Source organism: Corvus cornix, chromosome 18 (genome assembly GCF_000738735.6).
Source record: "Corvus cornix cornix isolate S_Up_H32 chromosome 18, ASM73873v5, whole genome shotgun sequence".
NCBI classification, from domain to species: Eukaryota; Metazoa; Chordata; class Aves; order Passeriformes; family Corvidae; genus Corvus; species Corvus cornix.
The window spans coordinates 6,063,514-6,082,954 of NC_046347.1; the positions used below are offsets into that span (position 1 = coordinate 6,063,514).

At 46.3% G+C, this 19,441-nt stretch overlaps 1 long non-coding RNA gene across 1 annotated transcript; it reads right to left on the reverse strand.

Moving 5' to 3' along the window:
- Nucleotides 1–1,791: 1,791 nt before the first annotated feature.
- Nucleotides 1,792–19,212, reverse strand: LOC104694280. Its single transcript, XR_752708.4, has 3 exons — nucleotides 19,001–19,212; nucleotides 12,572–12,873; nucleotides 1,792–2,642 (listed from the first exon to the last, which is right to left on the reverse strand). It is a non-coding gene; the product is annotated as an uncharacterized LOC104694280 (long non-coding RNA).
- Between the last annotated feature and the right edge of the window lie 229 nt (nucleotides 19,213–19,441).

The following is a 19,441-nucleotide window of genomic DNA, read 5'->3' on the forward strand; positions in this document are numbered from 1 at the left end:
TGAGCCCAGGACTTGGAGAGTTTAATTAGTGACTACCAGGTAACAGACAGAATATCACCTTTAGGAAAGGCACAGGTTAGACGTGTTGATACTGGGGCTGAAGGCAATCTGATTTGAGAAGTGCTGAGTTAACCTGCTGTGCTGTCATGCTGTGACAGTGTGAGTGACGCTGACTTCAAAGTAAATGAGTTCAAATGTCTGTGTCTTGATAAATACAATCTGAAAATCCTCCTATGAGAAGATCATGAAAACTATCTTCATTTAAAAACAAACCGAAAAAAACCAACAAGGGTGTTTCTTTTCAGCTGAACAGGAACCTAGTACTTGTACAGACACGAAGAGCTAGTTGAGTGGAAAGATGCCAGGATACGACAGCTGAAGGTTTGACCCTGAATCTTTAAGGGTATTATCCATGGGGGGGAAAAAAGCCAATGGGAATTTCTCTTTGAGCTTGCTCTGCTACAGATCTGGTCCTTCCTCAGATCCTATTAAAGTCCATCGAGTCATGGAGACAGGAATAATGGAAGGGAATGAAGATTCAAGCTGTGTTTGCTCCTGAGACATACCAAGTGGATTTTACACAGTTTGTGCATCCTGTCCATGTAAGGAGTAGTTCATAGGAGACTCAATCTGTCACTGGCATTGAAATGATCACTCGGTTTAAATAGTAAATCACTCATTTCCTCTCCAACTTCTGATTCCTAAAGGTATAATTGCCAAAATAATATAATAAGTGCCTTAAAAGATTAAGCAAAAGGTCATATTAGCATAACAGCTTTCCCAAACTGATGTCAAAATGCTGCATAAAGCTGCACCTTGAAATCCCCCAGGACAGTGCTTTTGGGACTTGCCAATAATACAATTTCACAGAGATTCTTCTGTTTCACAGGTCACAGCTCTTTACCCTGTGATGGACAGATTGAGCCACCCTCATGTACCTGCATATATATGACCCACTTCATTAGAACAGAATGTTTTCTCTAGAACACACAACCCAGTAGGAGCCATTATCTCATGTGCTATTATTAATGCGAAGACTTCAGGCGGCCCCTGCACACAGCAGTGGATCTGTGCAGTCTCAAGAGTAGCCGTAACTAAGATCTTCAGAAGCAGGGATAAAACAGCCATGTCACACAATTACATTGAGTTTGGCAATGGGAAGAAGAGATTTCTTTTTGATCCCACATGACGATTATCTTCCACGCTGGCAAATGAGCACTCGGAGTGACATACTTTTTATTGTAGCTAATGGAACTCAGATTGCAAAGAAGGTGATTCTGCTGTGTGACCATATTATCTAAATTGCTTTGTTGCCAACGCATAAAAAACTGAATATAAAATTGCCTGAGCATAATTGAGTGCTGACTCACCCCCCGATTAGGGTAAATGCTGCAGCGTTCCAGGGTGTCTTGGAGCTTTCTATAGTCTCACAATCCTATGTAAAATCTGATTGATTTTTTTCCTCCTCCAAGCAAACTTATGTTTCATGCTCCTGTTTGAGGCTAGATGCTACAAATCCAGCTGCTGTCACAAGACATCTTCCCCCTGCTTCGTTATCTTGATCAATTTTCTGCTGAAATTCTCATCTTTCATCCTGGCTGGTGCAGTTGCCTCCCTTGTGATTATTCCAACTCCTGGCTCTCCATATTCATAGTCACTCTCCGAGCTCCAACACTAACTCTCTAGTTTCTAAGGCTACATAGCTGAGGATGTTTTCTCACAAAAAGCTTTTCCATAAATTCCCACAATTTCATTTTAGTCTAATCCGAGGCTGCATACACACGACACTGCTCAGAGCAGACTTTTAATAAAAGTACCCGCATACATGAGCAAGAAAATACAGACCCAAGTATTTTAAAAGGAATATTTTTAATCTTGAAAATAGCCTCATACCCATTAGGTGTAACTGTGTGATTATCCTTAAAACCAGAACAATTCTCAGGTTTTGAAATTTAAGTAGAAGAAGGGCAATTGTAAGAAGCAGTGCCAGAGACCTGAGGTGAACTGAGCCATGGATACTGGGCAGAGAGCTCAGATTTAGCTGACTGTGGCAATAAGTCAAACTAGTACTCATGCCTTGGGTGATCTCTGTTTCAACTCTCCCTCAAAAAGTGAAAAGAAAGAGCAGAAAAAAGGCTATGACCTAAATGAATTACAGCAATTATTAACCAGCCATCCCACCTACAAGGATTTGCAAAAGAAGCCAGCCCTGAGCTGGAGGATCTGGGAGTGAAACTGGTCATGAAAGTGGCAGAAATTGATTTTGTTTCCAGCTATCTATGAACATCTCCTTTCTGGCTGGCTGAACTATTGCATGAGCAGCTGTTGAAAACTGAGTAAGGAAGAGGCTGAAATTTGTGTCTGTTATATGTGGGACTGGTTTCGTTTCAGAAAATAAAGAGTATTTATTCACACGTCGGGCTTAGATTCTCCAGAAGCACTTGCAGCTGCACAGCCCAACCTTGTTCCTTACCAGGAATTTTAACTTTTGTTGTCTGGTAAATTGTTTGCCCCAAAGAGGATAAATCCCATTTATCTCCAGCTTCAGGGAGATAATAATGCAATTGTTCCTTCACACCAGGAGATCTGCTCCCTGGAAGTTTTCTTCTGAGTTGGATCATATTTTCTCCAAGAGCTTCTTTCTGTAGAATAAAAAGAAATTTAGTTGAAATGTGTTTCCAGAGACAAGCCCTTAAGAATAAAACTGATTTTAAAAAATCACCATATAGTAAGGGGGAATAAATCTAAAATTCAGAACTGATCTAAAGCTGGGTCAGAATCCAGCTGGAATTAAGGATCTGGTCTTTTTTGGTTGATCAGCACAAAGGCTGTACCTTTGCAAAATAAAGGCACATTTAAAAGATGTAATGGGAAAAAAAAGAGGAATCTCTAATGGTGAAGAAAGCAGCACATTCTGAGATTTAAAAAAATGCTGTCTGAACCCTTCAAAGATAGGAATGAAGTACATAAAAACATCCATGGCTTTCTCAGACAGGTAGTGTTGGTTGTTACTCCCAGCCCAGGCTGCATTTGACAGCTCTCTCTCACTTATATTGCCAGAAGAGTGCTTTGAAAGCCCATTATTCATATCCAGATTGTTCTTGCTAAATGTTTGACAGCAGCCTGCCCAAGTGACATCCAAATGGGGACAATTAATTGTTAATGTCCCCGATTCAGCTGAATCAGGGATGTGCCTAGATGACAAGGAAGAACATCACTGGAAAGACTCAAGGGAGGCACCAGGGGATTTGCCGAGGGGAGCGATGGATTTGATGTCTGCAGCCACTCCAACATTTAACCTCTTCATCTACAGCAACTGGTGGGTTACTCAGCTGCCATTTACTGTCATCCTGCCAGGAGGAGTGTGGGCAGAGCAAGGAAGCAGAGCACCCTTGGCTGGAAGTCCCAGCTCATTCTGCAGCAAAGATAAACCCTCGAATGGAAATTCTTCAAAGGGATGAGGCCGGGCAGACCGTCACTATGGGTGTCTTGGAGCAGGCAATCAGTCCTCCCTTTAATAGACAGAGATACAAGATGGTCAGGGAAGAGCATGCTTCTTAAATGTGTTGGAAAAATGAGGCTGGGACATCGGTCATCCCTGAGCCACAAAGCGCTGGAGGTTCGTGAAGAAGCAGCAACACCTTCTCAAACAGGAGCAACTGCTGGTCCTGCCCTGCGGCTTGTGCTCTAATCTATAACTAATGAGTGTAAAGGCCCTGACAAAAAAAGCTTCCACAGAATCCCTTTTCTAAGGCCCTTGATTTTACTGGAACATGCACAGCAGTAAAATTCATATAGCCAACAGGAAAGCCATGTCCTGGCCTGACCCTGCTGCAGAAAACAGCAAAACAAAGGGGCAGGGATTTGGGGTCACATTTGGGGAGGATCCATGATTCAGCAGTCTGTTTACTAAATCTCCTGTAATTTGTCATGTAATGAAGGAGTGGGGCAAACACCTGCAGCTCCAGGCTGCTGCTTCATTGTGAAAAGGTACAACCTGGGCAGTGACGAGCATCTGAGGAATAAATGACTCTCAATTAGGACAGTAGGTCAGAAAGAGCAAGATGATTCATATCCAGGACATACTCCAACCCTCCACAATAACACTCAGCAATTCTGTTCAGCTTTTCTCCTTCAAAGCACCCGCAAACATCCCATCCTTTCCATGGCACTGGCAGGTAACAGGCAGAGAGGCTTGGGTGTGCACTGGGACCTGCTGATTCCTGGAATAATTGAGCTAAGCTGGGAAAAAATGCCTTCCACAGCAACAGGAAGGAACGAGACAGCTCTGTCCTAGTCAGAGCATGCCACTGTTTGTTTAGAAATCATGGGACATAAAGATTCACACCCCAAAATTAATAAATAACGTACCCAGAATTAATAGCCTCTTTTAGGGAGCTGTCTGCATGCAGTTTTCCCAGGAGTAAGCAACAGGTCGTGACAGATGGGATTTAGGAGTGCTTGGCTCCTAGGTTAGCACCCTGACAATGCCTCTGCTCAGCTGTGCAAATCATATTTTACTTGCTTGACTGTGAGTTGCTGGGCAGTGGGATGTAATTTTCCATGCTTGCTGTTGGCACTGGGTTTTACCTTTACTTGAATCTGACAGTGCAAGCTCTGTCAACATTGTTTCACCTCTTGGAAAATAATAATTAAGAAGCCTGGGTGAAAGGCATGTATTAGTACCCAAGAATTCATGGCCAGCTCCACTTTAACCTAGTCACCACAGTTTACTACTCTGCCACAAAATGTCTTTTCCAGGTTTACCTGAAGACTGGGATATCAGAAAAATGTAGGGGTGCCAGACATACATTGGGTTGACTTTGATCTCTCTAAAGACAAATCTTTTAAAGTTTAGATCAAGGAATCTTTTAATGAAACAAAGAAATAGTGCCACTTATATCAGTTCCAGATATAAATAAATCTGCTAGAAATAAACAGGAGCAAGGCAAAAAGGAGACAGCCACGCTCTGCAATGTCAGTCCAAAGTGACTGTCTGATGGATGATGATGATATGGCTGGCTGGGAAAAAAAGTCAGTTTAAAAGTCTTGCTGCCAGCCGTCTGGCAAATCTTCCAAAGGATATTGCTGTACAGCAGCACTGAATTGGTACCTGCTTTGCATCTCCTGCTACCAAAACAGACTATTTACTCCTTTAATGTAGTGAGGATTTTGAAATCTCTACTATGACTCTCACCTTAGGGACTCATTGTAGCCCTCCCCACAGCCAGTTCTCTGTTCCCTGCCCCCACCAGTCTGCCATGGATGCAGAATCTTATCCCAGGATCCTTTAGGATGGTAAACCTCTCTAAGATCGAGTCCAGCTATAACCCTGCACTGCCAAGCCCACCACTAAACCATGTCCCCAAGTGCCACATCTGCAAGTCTTTTAGATATCTCCAGGGATGGTGATTCCACCACTGCCCTGGGCAGCCTGTTCCAATTATTGGCAGCCCTTTCGGTGAAGAATTTTTTCCTAATACCATCACAGGATCACAGAATGGTTGGGGTTGGAAGGGACCTCTGTAGATGTCTGATCCAGCCCCGTGCTAATGCTGGCTTACCCAGAGCAGGTTGCACAAAGTAAAGATGCTTTTAAAAAGATCTTCCCAAAGTAAAGATGCTCTTGGGCACTCAGGGGGTCACTAAGACACAGAGCACACCTGACTCCATCCAGGCTATTCCAGACCCTCTACCCATTCACAGCTTAGGGTGCTGTTCCCTTGGCCCGCAGGGGAGGCAGAAGTTCACAGCACTGGTATTTGTGGCACATCCATCCTCTTGCTCCAGAGGCATCATTACTTCATGCTTGGAGCTGAAGGGCCACATTTCATACATCTGAACAGTATAAGGCTGATTTTCATAGCTGAGTCATTTGGACTCTGTACCCCAGAAGACAACAGTAAATATCACCACTGGCCATTTCCTAATTAACATAAAGCTATAACAATTTAATATCATTTCAAAAAACCCAAAAACCACTCCATGAAAACTAAAAATCTCTAAAGAACAGGCTGTCTGGATGAATATTAATGATTTTTTTTTTCCTGTTTCTTCAGCTCCTCCCAGTTGGTTCATAATCAGCTGTAACAGAGTCCACAACCCTCCTGAGTTGTGATGAAGCACAATGGCTTGAGGCCATGGAACTGGGAGTACTGGCCCATGGATAACCCCGACTGAGGGGCAGCTGGAGATCCTATCTGGTGACCAGGCACTCCTGGGCTGTAACATGGGCCCAGTAAAAGCTATTTTCAGCCTTAATGATCTTTGATACTGAAACTAGAGTTAACCTGGATGGTGAGCGGAGGAGATCATCTGCTCTGAGAAATGAACTAAGGGAGAAGGGGGTGGGAGAAGAGTGGGATCATAACAAAGGAGAGGGACTCTTAAGGGAGAGGAATTAATTTGGAAACATGCAGTGATGGAAAAAGGAACACAGGAAAAACTGATGTTGCATCTCCCCGCCACTCCCTCTCAGGTCCCTGTCCCCCCTCAACTTGCCAACCACATTTGTCATTTGTAATTCTCAGCCTTCTTAGATAGAGGGGGCTAAGCAGCAAAAGCTGACTCAGAGCAGCTCCTCTCACCTTTGCTACTGCTAGTTTTAGTAATTTTTAGTAAATTTGGTTTGGTTGTTAATAAGGACTCGATTCTAATTTCACCATGTGCAGCAGTAACTTGTTAACAAGCTGCTCCAGGAGATCTTTATAGGACAGTGGAAACCAGGGAGAGGAAATAATTACAGTGTTTCCACCTGTGGTAGTCTGCTTCAGGGTAGGTATAAATAGATCCATAAGTGTTTGTTCACTTAAAAGTTCAGCCCAACTGCTTTCTCAATTGCCAGCAGCAGAAGTAATGGATGGGGGCTTTTTCTTTAAAAATGAGGGCAAAGATCATCTACTAAATACCACCCTCTTTTCCTCTAGACTGCAAGTAGCGTTTAAAAAGTTACAGAATTTTTACCAAAACCAGATGTTGGGTGTATAAAAGTACAGGCAGTTTTTAAAAGTCATTCCATTTCTTTGGAAAGGGAAGGACAATTAGATCAGAAAACCCAATTCAGCTTCAGAACAGAGGAACTTAATGGAGGAAAAAAGAGAAAGAATTCACATTTCATTCACTTGGTGCATCCAAAAAGCTCTGGACTGGTGCATGCAGAGAGTAACTCCCTTTAGAGCATCATCACAAGCTTTGAGAAAGCAGTTGCTGAAGTGTCTGAAAGTGCCCTGTTTCTTGTCCTCTGCCCTCTGAAGAGCAGAGGGGGCACAACACAACGCCCAGATGGGATGGAACTCAGGTCCCAGTAGGTTATGGGGACTTTGATCTGTGAGCTGGGCATCTGCAGACACTTGCATCCATCTTGAGCATCCCAGAAATAACCTACCTGACTCAAAGAAGGTTTGAAGGCCTCTCCTCAGGGCCCAGCCCACCTTGGTGCAGGAAGAGGAAGAGCCCGTGTGGGTGGCCTGGACCTCTCTCCAGGAGCAGCACTCCCACAGCTCCATCCACTCGTGGCTGGAACCCAAAGCCCTGCCAACATCCACTTTTCCCTGCACCAAATTGTTTAAATAAACTTCCCCAGTGCGGGCTCAAAGAAATGCAATAAACATCAGGAGCTCAGCAAATGGGCTGCCTGGAAGGGCATTACCAGGGCTTTCTAGGCAAATGTGCTGCCTCTGGCCTCCCACACTGAGGCCTCACCTTGCACTCCATACCAGCCCATCAGTGCAATACCCTGCTTCTGCCTATTGTTCAAGCTGCAGGTATCACATTGAACCAAACAATAGCTAAGAAACAAAAGACCTTTGAAGTGACTTGTGGTGTCTGCTGGGCACCAGCTGCCCCTTTTGTGTTCTACTGTGTCTTCGGTCCCGATGCTCTATGGTTGGGTCTCCTGGGTCCCATTCAGCTGCAAAAGCCCAAAACTACAGTGAGAGGAACAATCTAATCTGGTAGGGAAATAAAACAGTTGATTACTCATAAAAGCAAAAGGGACAGATATTCGAAAAGGAAAATAGCAGAGCAGATTCAGATGTGAGTCCTACCACAGGAGTGCCTGGAGAAGTAGCGAGTTCTGCCACATTCTTCCACGAGCCCCCAGCCAGCTTCAGCGGAGCCAGGACTCAAACCTGTGGTTTCAGGTAGCCTTAATAAGGCTTAGATCTGAAAACCACTCTTCTGCATGCCAGGGGATGTGGTGCCATGTGGCAGCCTTGGCTGCTTCAGGCTGCCCTGAAGCATCTGAAGGAACATGTTCATGAGTGACAGCCCAAAGCAGTGGGACAGAGCTGTGTGCAGCCACAGGAGCTGGGCTCTGCTGGAGTCTGAGTCAGCCTGAGGGATAAGGAGCGGCTCCCAGGTTTCCCATGGGGAGCTGACTCCAAAATCAACTCTTTTGAAGGCAACAACAGGACAAGACCCTGGGCAGCACAAGGATTCATGTGTGGCTCTAGGAGAGGAGGACAGGAGGCTGAGCCCAGTCAACTGAACACTCACCTTTCCCTGGAGGGGCAGCAGGTGGAGTCAGTGGCTGCTCTTCAGGGGAAGAAGGACCCCAGACTGGCTCAGACACCCCTGTGATGGGGAGGGGTGGGGTATCATCCTGGGACTGATGGGACCCCCTCAAACCCAGCTGTGGCACTTGGGGCTGTCACCTCTGTGCTCCCTTCTCTCTTCCCGAGAGAGGCCAGTGGAAATCTGAAGAGAGATTTCCTTTACTCAAGGATTCCTATTCAGAGCTACAGCTATTGACAGATTTCTTCTATTCCTATGCTTGGCAGAAGCTGATAGTATTTATTGAGCTGATCGCAGGCACCAGAGCTGGATCCTGACTCCTGATATGCAGGCAATCATCAGAGCCTGTTGTGTTTGCATGAATGTACTAATCCTGCCTCTGCTTCCTGAATGCATAAAGTGATGTATAGGACCACTCAGCTCTGAGACACTTGGAGATGGCTGCAGAGGGCGAGACAGTATTTTTAATATGGAGAACTCCAAGGCAAGCTATTTTGGTACCTCAGGATCATTAACATTTTTGAATGTCTGAGAAGCTGCTAACATTTATAAGACATTACAACCAAGATTCATTCTCCCAAATGGAGAAAGAGCTCCTATTTTTCACATACACTCTAGATATTGATAATTTTCTCATTTTCTGATATGACAGGGCTTGGGGATTTTTTTCCCCACTGAGACAAGATGACTGACAGACGGAGATGAGAATTTCTCATAAAGAGAAGCAATGCATTTTTGCACAGCTGAGGCTGGAAGAAAGCAATAATTGTCCTAATGCACAGGCACAGCCCTCCCGAATGGCTGATGATTTACTTCAAGAGTCAGTCATTGCTGACCAGAATGCCAGGCATGTCTTCCCAAGCCAAGATGTGAGCTGAGATCAGTTCAAACAAACCCCTCAACCCTCTGCCCATCTGCTGTGCTGCTATTCGGTGGTGAAGGCTGGTCCTGGGTGGTGATGCCAGCCTGGGATACCCCAACCATGGTGGGTCAGAGCAGCAGAGCTTCACCAACACCTCTGCCATGGTGAGCTCAAGCCACTGTCACAGAGGTGGCACTTGGCACAGGCTTAGTTCAGTTTTAGGGTCTGTATTGGTCTGGCACAGCCTGTTTTTAGGTAGCAGGGGGGCCACAGAGGTGGCTCTTGTGAGGAAGCTGCTGGAAGATTCCACCATGTCCGGCAGAGCCAGCTGATGGCTCTGAAGATGGACATGATGCTGGCCAAACCTGGGCCAGTGAGAGAGGTTGGTAACACCTCTGTGATGACATATTTAAGAAGAAAATCAAAACAAAGTCACAAGATTTTGGATTCTAGTCAGAGAAGAGGAGGAGGTGAGAACATGTGAGGGAAACACCATGGTGACACCAAGGTCAGTGAAGAAGGAGGGGGAGGAGGTGCTCCAGGCACCGGAGCTGAGATGCCTCTGCGGGCCGTGGTGAGACCAGGGTGGAGCAGCTGTGCCCCTGCAGCCCCTGGGGATCCCCGGGGGATGCAGAGATCCACCCGCAGCCCCTGGGGATCCCCGGGGGATGCAGAGATCCACCCGCAGCCCTGGGGATCCATAGGGGGATGCAGAGATCCACCCACAGCCCTGGGGATCCCCGGGGGATGCAGAGATCCACCCGCAGCCCTGGGGATCCATAGGGGATGCAGAGATCCACCCGCAGCCCTGGGGATCCATAGGGGGATGCAGAGATCCACCCGCAGCCCTGGGGATCCCCGGGGGATGCAGAGATCCACCCGCAGCCCTGGGGATCCATAGGGGGATGCAGAGATCCACCCGCAGCCCTGGGGATCCCCGGGGGATGCAGAGATCCACCCGCAGCCCCTGGGGATCCATAGGGGGATGCAGAGATCCACCCGCAGCCCTGCGGGAGGTGCCCGTGCCGGAGCGGGTGGGTGCCTGCAGGAGGCTGGGATCCAGGGGCAGTCCCGGTGCAGAGAGGGCCCTGCTCCCAGGCTGGAGCAGCCTGGCCTTGGAGCGCTGCACCCTGTGGCAGACAGAGCCCGGCGCAGCAGTTTTGGGGGGCTGTGTGCCCGAGGGAGGGGCTCACGCTGCAGCAGGGGCGGTGGGGCTGCTGCTCCTGAGAGCGGACCCACGCCGGGGAAGTTCAGGAGAGCTGTCTCCCGTGGGAGGGAGCCCACGGCCTCCCAGGGGAAGATTCCTCTCCCGGAGCAGCGAAGGAAATCTCGGTGATGGACTGAGCAAACCCCCGTGCCCTGTCCCCCTGCGCTGTCGGGGGGAAGGAGGGAGGGGCTGGGGGGAAAAGGTGTTTTTGAGGGGTTATTTTATTTCTTATTATCCTCCTCTGATTCTGTTAGTAATAAATTCACTTTGTAACTTTAAGTTAAGCCTGGTTTGCCCTTGAAACGTTTCTCTGGGTCCTTATCTCACTCATGAAGCATTAGTTAATCTTTTTTCCTTCTCCCTCCTCTGCCCAGCTGTGGCAGGAGAGGGTGAGGGAGTGGCTCTTGTGGGTGCCTGGTGCTGGGCGAGTGTCAAACCACAACAGGGTCATTCTCAGCAAATGCTGAGGTGCTTGGAGAGACCGGGGAACTTGGGACAGGAGTTAGAGCTGCCACTGCAAAACCCATCTGGAATCTGCCTCAAAAAGAAACAACAAAAAACACCAAAACCTCCTCAAAACAACAACAATAATAAAAAGAAAAATCAAAACAAACAGACAAAACCCCCAAACCAAAGCCAGAGAAACTGCCTCCAGCTCTTGGGCCAGGACAAAGCCTTGGAGTGGCCATTCTCAGCGTCACCACCACTTCTGTCCCCGTAGAGCAGCCGAGCAACTTTGCTTCCTGCAGGGATCCTTTGGAACCATCTAGCTTTTCCCATGCTAGGCCACATCTTGCAGGGTTGTAGCTGTATTACTGGTACACAAAAGCCAAAATATGCACCCCTCTACCTGCTTTCTTCCCAACCTCCTCTTCCAGCTGTTCTCCCCCTCGCTATCTGCATATTCTGTTCTTCTCTGCTGTTTCTAATAGCTTCTATCTATGCCAGGTCCCATCCTACTCAGCTCTCATTAAACCCCAGACCTTGTGCAGAGCTTTTCTGCATTCATCTCCCAGCCAGCTTTTGTCTCTTTGACGTCTAGGTTCTCTTTGTTTGTGCTTTTCTCTCTGGATCTGGGAATTATTCTGGTTCTGTTGATGCATGGATCCAGGCCCTGATATTTTGTTGAACTCCGTGGGATCTCTTCTGCTTGACAGGTGCAGTGGTGGGTATGACTGCTCCCTGCATCAGCAGCACCCAGCGTGTTGCAAAGGCCTTGAGAAGCTGATGTGTATCTCAAGCAGTAGGAAACTTATCCTCTGCTAGACATTGGCTTGAGAGACATTATCCCTGGCAGATACCAGTTCCAGGAGACATTTTCCATGGCATTCCTGCCCAGGAATAGATCTTGACTTCATCTAACAGAGGAGCTGATTGTACAAATCTATGCTGCTCACTGGAGGATGGCATGGCCAGAGCAAATGGCATGGGGTGACTACTGCCATACCTGTGGTGTTCTACCTGCTCCTGCTCATTTTCTGATGGCATGTTTTGCTCTCCTGATGCCTCAGATCAGTATCTCGATAAAAAGCTTTGGATCTGAGCAGCCCCTGCCGGCAGCAAGTGCTCCCCCTGGAGCACAAGGGGTCCCGGAACGCGTGCACCCAGCAGAACTTTTATTTGGAAAACAAAAGATATTGACTATTCATAAACCTCAGCTTAGAGCAAGGCAAGGCCAGCAGGAAAAAACGCCACCGTGGGTGAGTGAAGGTGTTTAGTGAGGAGTAGGGCATTGTGGGTTTTCAGCCCTGAATTACGGGGCAGCAGTGAGCAAGTGGCTTTGCCTTTTCTTTTTTGCCTCCTACTGATTTAGTCTGGAGGCATTTCAGCAGCACTTTCTCCTGTTATATGGTGATAAAACCCTGGGCTCAATAACTGAGATCTGCTGTCTGGCATCAGAGCAATACAAATAACAATAAAAGAAACAAAATAGTGGTGAGTCAGGCTGGTTTTCACTTGGAAAAACATCAGTTATCCTTATTACTCACCAGCTCTGTTGTCTCCTCCGGGGGACTCTGCTGGCCACCATTGAGGCTGCAGTTGAGGAGTCGAGCAAAATACAGGGAGGCTGTATTTTGCTCAGGTCCTCCTACAAAAGGTTCTCCCTGAGGTTTTGGAGGATTGGTGGTTGCATATCCACATCAACAGGACCAGGACTATAAGCAGCCTTTTTGCAGAGCAAAAGCCTTTTAGCAGCTAAGCCCAGTGGAACAAGGCTGAAGAAATGACACAGCATGGAGAGGCCACAGCCCATGGTGGGATGGACAATCCTTGAGGGCCACGTCTTCACCTGGGGGGAGAAAACAGAGAAGGGAGCCTGGAGGGGGGCCACCCTGGCCCTAGGCTGGCTGAGGTCACCCATGGGCTCCTGAGCCATGGCTCTGTTGTGCCCCACAAAGCATCATCACAACAACCCTGATGCATCCAAAACACAGACAAGCGGCCAAGTCCAGCTGGAAGTTGATTACTGCTATTGAGATTTGTATTTATTAATTTGTAGCCCACTTGCTTTCTTTTGGCACCATTTTTCTCTGCAAGTGAAAAATTTCCCCTGAATCACTGCGTGTTATTTCCACTTGTCAAGATAAAGGTTAATGAAATACCAGTAACTGCATCACAAATCCAGCTCCATATCTATCCAGGATTTTATATGGCAAGTTATACTGCACAGTCTGTTCTTAGAAAAGGCTGTGATTAAAAAAAACCAAAACTGTCAGAGGTCAAGAAATTAATGGTTGGAGCAGCATAACCTCTGCCCTTCACTCCTCATATCTCACCTGCAGGACAAGGAATAAAAAACCTCCTGGAACTGGCACAAACAAGTGTGGGATGAGATTTCCTCCAACACACAAGATTCTGCAGGACTGTGGTATTTTAACAGCTTTTTCCTTTGCAAATGTTGCCTGTATCTAGATAATGGTTACTTGGATATTTATACACTATGTAAATTATATATAAATACACAAATGCCATAGAATCATAGAGTATCTTGAGTTGGAAAAGACCATCAAGTCCTATAAATATATATAGAATTTAGAAGCAACGTAATGCTATAATTGACATATATCTGTCTTCAAAGAGATTTGCACCAGAGAGAATTTTACATACTTGCTGCAGAGAGATTTTCATGCCATGAATGTGAAACCACCAGGACTGGCTGAAGGACACTCTGTGCCCAGGGACTGGGGAGCTGAGACCAATTTTACTGCTGCAAACACCCCTTCAAGATCCACTGGCACGGCCTCACTCCCCAAGTTAAACACTTGGAAAAACAGAAGATGCCCCCATCCAGAAGCAGTTGGGGCACGTGAGGTTTCAGGAAGGAAGGGAGGAGCTGCTTTGTTTTCTTCCTAGGGAAGGCCAGCGATGGGATGAGTGTCAGGAGCTGCCATTTGCGGTGAGTCAGGAGATTGGCATGGGGTGGTTTGCGTTAATACCGGCTTGAACACATGCCAGAGAGGATTTCCAAAATTCACAGCCAGTTATTTCTTGTCACAGAGTTAAGAGATCCTATAGCCTGTTCTTCCACTCCGAGGCGTACGATCAAAAGCCTGCAGAGGTTATTCTGAGAGGTTTGTTTGTTCTGTAAATATGTATTTAAAATCTTGAATACAGATGACTAAGTTTGAAGAAAAAACCCAAAAACTTCTAAGAGAGCAAACCCTCTCACAGAGAATCTTATCCCTCCTTGGAGGTGGATTAAAAAAGCATTGTTATGAAATCCCAGTGCAGATTTTATTATGGGCTAAATCAAAATGCTTTGGAGTTTTTGGACTTCAGATCTGAAGTTCAGCGTTTCAGCCCATATGCTCCATATAAAAGTAAGATAAAGGAAAGGATGTACTTTTTCTTCCTTTTGATATGCAAAGATTCAGATGAAATGCTTCCTTTCCAATTTGCTTTTTCAGTAGAAATTCACTAGAGATCCTATCAACATGAAATACCTTGTGAAGCCCGAGGGGCTCCTGAAATGATGGATGACATCAAGAGCCAAAAGAACACGTACAAAGCGTCTGCAGAAAGAGATCCTTAATCACTCTGTGAAGCCTGTTGATTTGTTGCCAACTACTTAACTTAAAGCTTGTGTTGTCATATATCTAACTTTAAAATTTAATGAACCAGTTGGAGAAAGGAAATCTCTCTTAAAAAATTCAGTCGTGTCCCTTCAGCTGCAGTGTGAGCAATAACACACTTCATTGGATACTCTCGGCAAGTCCCTCGTTAAAACAGTAGCACCAGATGAGATCTAATTTTCCTAATATTTGTAGACTACAGTGCAAGAAGGAAAATAATTGAGATTTTATGTATTCCTGAAGAATAGGTAAAAAAAACCAAACCAACAAAACAGTGAAAGCTGCTCCCCAGTTTATATGCTAGACATCTTTCATTTACAAGTACTTTACTGCTGAAATTGAATGTCAATATTATTTTTCTTTTTTAAAAAATTTTGCCCACTAGATGGCTGTAATTGTTATGGCTGTGCTTAATTTTTGGTATCAAATTCCCATCTTTAAAAAAACCTGCTCTTCCTTTTTGTTATTCTTCAGCACCCGTGCTCACTCTCCAAGGCAATGTTTGAAACGATGGGATCGTCACCTTGAATTTCAGCTGTTTATAGGAAATTTAGGTGTTCAAAATGGCCACTGCAATAGGCTTGTATCACATCTAAGGCACAGAAATCCACCACCATTTTGAAAGATAAAGTGGGAATTAATTTTTCATTATTGAAAGAAATACTTTTTTTTTACTATTACAAGGAATGATCAAGGACTCAGAGCCTTTCGGAAAGACTTTCCAGTAATGTGGCATTTAGTGCAAGCAGCTTGTGATTGCTGTTGGAGCACAAAAACATTGTAAATCTGATGAAGGAGAGCCCAGGAGGCAGGATTGAGCATCTCCCACGTCCTGGATTCAGCAGAGGAGCTGATGTGAAAAAGAAGAAGGATCTGCTGGAAAGAAAGCTCAAACGATGTATCACAGGGAATACAATTTCCTTGCTATTTGCACGGGCTCTAGTCCAGGAGCAGCAGTGGGTCTGGATAATGGATTTGCAAAGTGTTTGCTGGCTGTGGTTCCTCGTGGCTGCAGTTTTCCAGAAGATCCACCCAAAGGAATAACCACATAGGCTCAGGTACAGAAGAAGACCTTCTCCATTCAGCCAGCGAGCAGGGCACCAATGCTTCCTCTGAACAGAAAGGCCTGAATATAGACATCTACATGTCTTTGACAGCTCTTCACTACAAGATATGAAAAGGGAACTGCCTGTCTCCTTTTTTAAGCCAAACGCAAGTTTTTAGCAGCATGCAGAGATATTTGTAGGAATTCTCCACCAAGCATGAGCCAGTACGGAATCACCAAGGCATCGCTGCAGCCCCTCGGGCACGGTGCATGGTGCTGCCAGCAGCACATAAATCTGCCCTTAATGGGAATTACTTCATTTTCAATGAGGAGTTTGCCCCCAGTTCAGCACTGCACCAAAGGGGTGATCAGGGGCCACCAGGTTTTTTAAGTGCAACTTCATTAAGTGTCTCTGAAGAGGGTTTGTTCAGCTGGAGCGAGAGCAGCTCAGTTGGGGCACTGCCTATGCCTCACCTAAAATCATCCCCCAGCACAGCACTGAGCTCTGTGGATCATCTGGAAGAGAAGAGAGAGCACCTCCGGCAAAGGACGTGCTGTGATAAGATTTGATTCAGAGAAATTCAGGCCAGCTGCAGTGCACCGGTTTAATACCAGTCAAGTAGATAATTTCACTTATTGCTCACTCTTCCAGAAGTACCATGCCGAGGTGCTCAGAGGGCCCAGCTGCAGTCAGACCAGAGCATCCCCCTGCTCTACCTGGATTTCTTCCTAATTCAGTAGAACTGAGCACTCTCTTTCTGTGTAGGCACAAGTAGATCCACACCAGCACGTGAGTCCCATGTGCTGTGTGTTTGTCAGCCAGAGGCTGGGCACAGCCCCTGCCCCTCTGGATCAGCTCCAGGAGTTGTCCCCAGCCCCACCTTGACCCAGCTGTTTTGTCGTGGTGGGTGTGGGGTCTGGTTTGCCTTCAGTCTTTTCCTGGCACATGCAAATCCAGCCTACCTGGATATTTAAATCAAGTTCATTGTCATGCTAGCTGAACACCTTATAAAGGGATGTTAATCAAGAAAGAATAATGAGCCTTCAAATTCCCCTAAGTTGTAAGTGAGGACAAAGTGCTCAAGTAAAACATCTCTCATTCTAAATGGGTCCTTATTTCTAAGTCTTTGACATCCACAAAACAGGGTAAAGTAAACACTGAGACAAATTGATGAAAAAAGCTAAGTACTCCTCAGGAAGATGGACATCTGTTTTACCCTCTCTTCTTATTCCCTTCAAAGCGATTCCTGCCATCATCCTGTGAAACAATCTACATAAGTCCCTGGAATTCAAGACACTTCTTTGAGATCTTCTGACTCACCAACTTTTCTGTTTTCCTGTGTCTACAGTGAATCTTGCTGAACAGGTTGAACCAAAATGATCTTCTTGCAAACATTCTGCAAATAGATCAATGCCATATCCTGTATCAAACGTCCTGCCTGGAGCCCACTGAATAAATGGATGTCTTTACTATAAAATTATAAACCAGAACTTCATGTGGCATCATACCCATATAGATTTAAAATAATTTAGCTTTCAGCAAAGAGTTTTCAGCATTGCAATAAGAGCAGTATAAATAGCCACAGTCTCTGAGCATTGCAAAGGACAGGGATTAAGGTCAGCAGCCACACTGCAGTGGTTTGCCTTTGAAGACCGTCTGGAGCAGACTGTGGAAGGTGCAGGGCACCCGGGGCTCCCATTCAGTTGTGATGAGGTTGCAGATGCCTTGTGCTTCCTGATAATCACTCTGGAGGGATTTGATCAAGAAACAGATGTGTGGAAACCTGCAAGATACTTTTGAATAACAGAAGCTCTCTTGCACAGAGGACGAGGCTGGTTCAAGACCACGGCACCTGCTCCTGCATGGAGCAAAGTTCCCTCCTTGTTCCATGTTGTCCCAGTAGAGCACAGCTTCCCACCAGCTCACCTCCTCAAAGGAAACCCCACACCACAGGGGTTTGCTGGATAAACAACGAGTCACCCCTGAGATATCAGCACTGGAGAGAAATAGAGGAAGAGCTGCAAAGGGTGCTCCTCATCTCATGTGACTCACCCCAAGACAATGTTTGGGTACTGGGTATTTTTAAAGCTGACAGAGGGCAGGTTTAGATTAGGTACAAAGAGGAAATTCTTCCTGGTGAGGGCGGTGAGGCCCTGGCATGGATTGCCCAGAGGAGCTGTGGCTGCCCCATCCCTGGAAGTATTCCAAGTCAGGTTGGATGGGGCTTGGAGCAACCTGGTCTGGTATAAGGCATCTCTACCCATGGCAGGGGGTTGGAACTGGATGAGTTTTAAGGTCCCTCCCAGACCAAGCCATTTTGTGAGTCTCTTTGGGAGAGTGACACACATAAGATGCTGAAATACATTCAGGTACCCCAGAGAACCATCTGAATTGTGCTAGAGATATCCAGCTCAGAGTCAGAGCTGGAGCAAGCCATGAAGGCTGACCCTGTTGGGTCAGATGGCTGCTCACTTTCTCAGGCTGAGATGTGCTCGCTCAGGAGCCAGAGCCCCCACAGCCAGGGGGAGGATCTGCTCGACATCCCTGTCGTCAGATGGGCCTTGGGGTGGGTCACATGTTTTCGGAGAAGGGACTCTGTCACCTTCATTAGTCTTGTGTGGGAATTGCTCTGAAACAAAGCATTTTGTGAACCCGAACAAAAACACTGGGGAGCGCTCAGCAGCGAATTCTTTTGCATGCTGCCTTTTTGTTTTGTATGATTTCCAACGTTTTTGGCAAAAAACATTTCCTCTGACTGTTTTCCTTCTAGAAACAGCCTTCTTCCAGACAGGGCTGCTCTGCCACTATTTAGCTGGGTAGACACGGGGCTATTTAAAACACAGAGCTGGAACACTGGCAAAACACTTGTCTCATTCCAAGACAAGCAGGGAAGGGGAGAGTGCTCATCGCCGGGTGCAACCTTGCTCGTCCCTGGGAGGTTTGTGCCTGCGTCACGCTGATTTGTGCTGAATTTAAGGCTTCTGGGGATGAAATCTGTGGCAAAATCTGACAAGATTTTTTAGAAGCTGCTAGTTCACAGCTCTGAGTATTTATGATTTTTGGCTGCCAGCTCTCGCACACGTTACGGTCAGCAGTTTAATTATTTACCGGGCTCTGTACAGCGCCGTTCAAGCAGCAACCATCAAATCTGACGTTTTGATAATGCGAGGGTAATTGGGTTATTTTTTTTTTCTTCCCCTCCCACCAGCTCCAACCCCCTATTCTGCTGGGAGATGCAGAGTCATAGCTCTGCTGGCTTGGCTTCCCGCCACCTCGCTGCTCCTTTAAAACCCCATACCTCCCATTGAAGGAACTCGGTGTCCTGTTCGCCAGCAGGACGTCAATGTTTCTATGGAAACTCTTCCCAAAGATTCTCGCTCCGCGCTGCCGCTGCTGCGTATTGTATGACCGGCTTTGTACACTGCAATTCATTATCCAGGCTGTGACGAAAAGGGAGCAGCTTTCTGCCCAAAGGGAAAAAGCATTAAGAAAAAAAAAAGACCCAAAACACTAACCCCCCCCCACCACCACCTTAATATTAATAAAATAAGCCACTAAAACCGAAGGTGCTAAAGCTGTTTGGCATTTGAACTATGAATGGAATCTGCTCCCCTGTGTTCCTTGCAGTGAAAAATACCCTTTCCTGAATAATTAGCTCAGCTGAAGAAGCTTATAAATTCTTCGCAAGGTCCTTTTTCCTTCTGAGTAGCGAGGAGAAAATTTTCCACCTCTCACAATT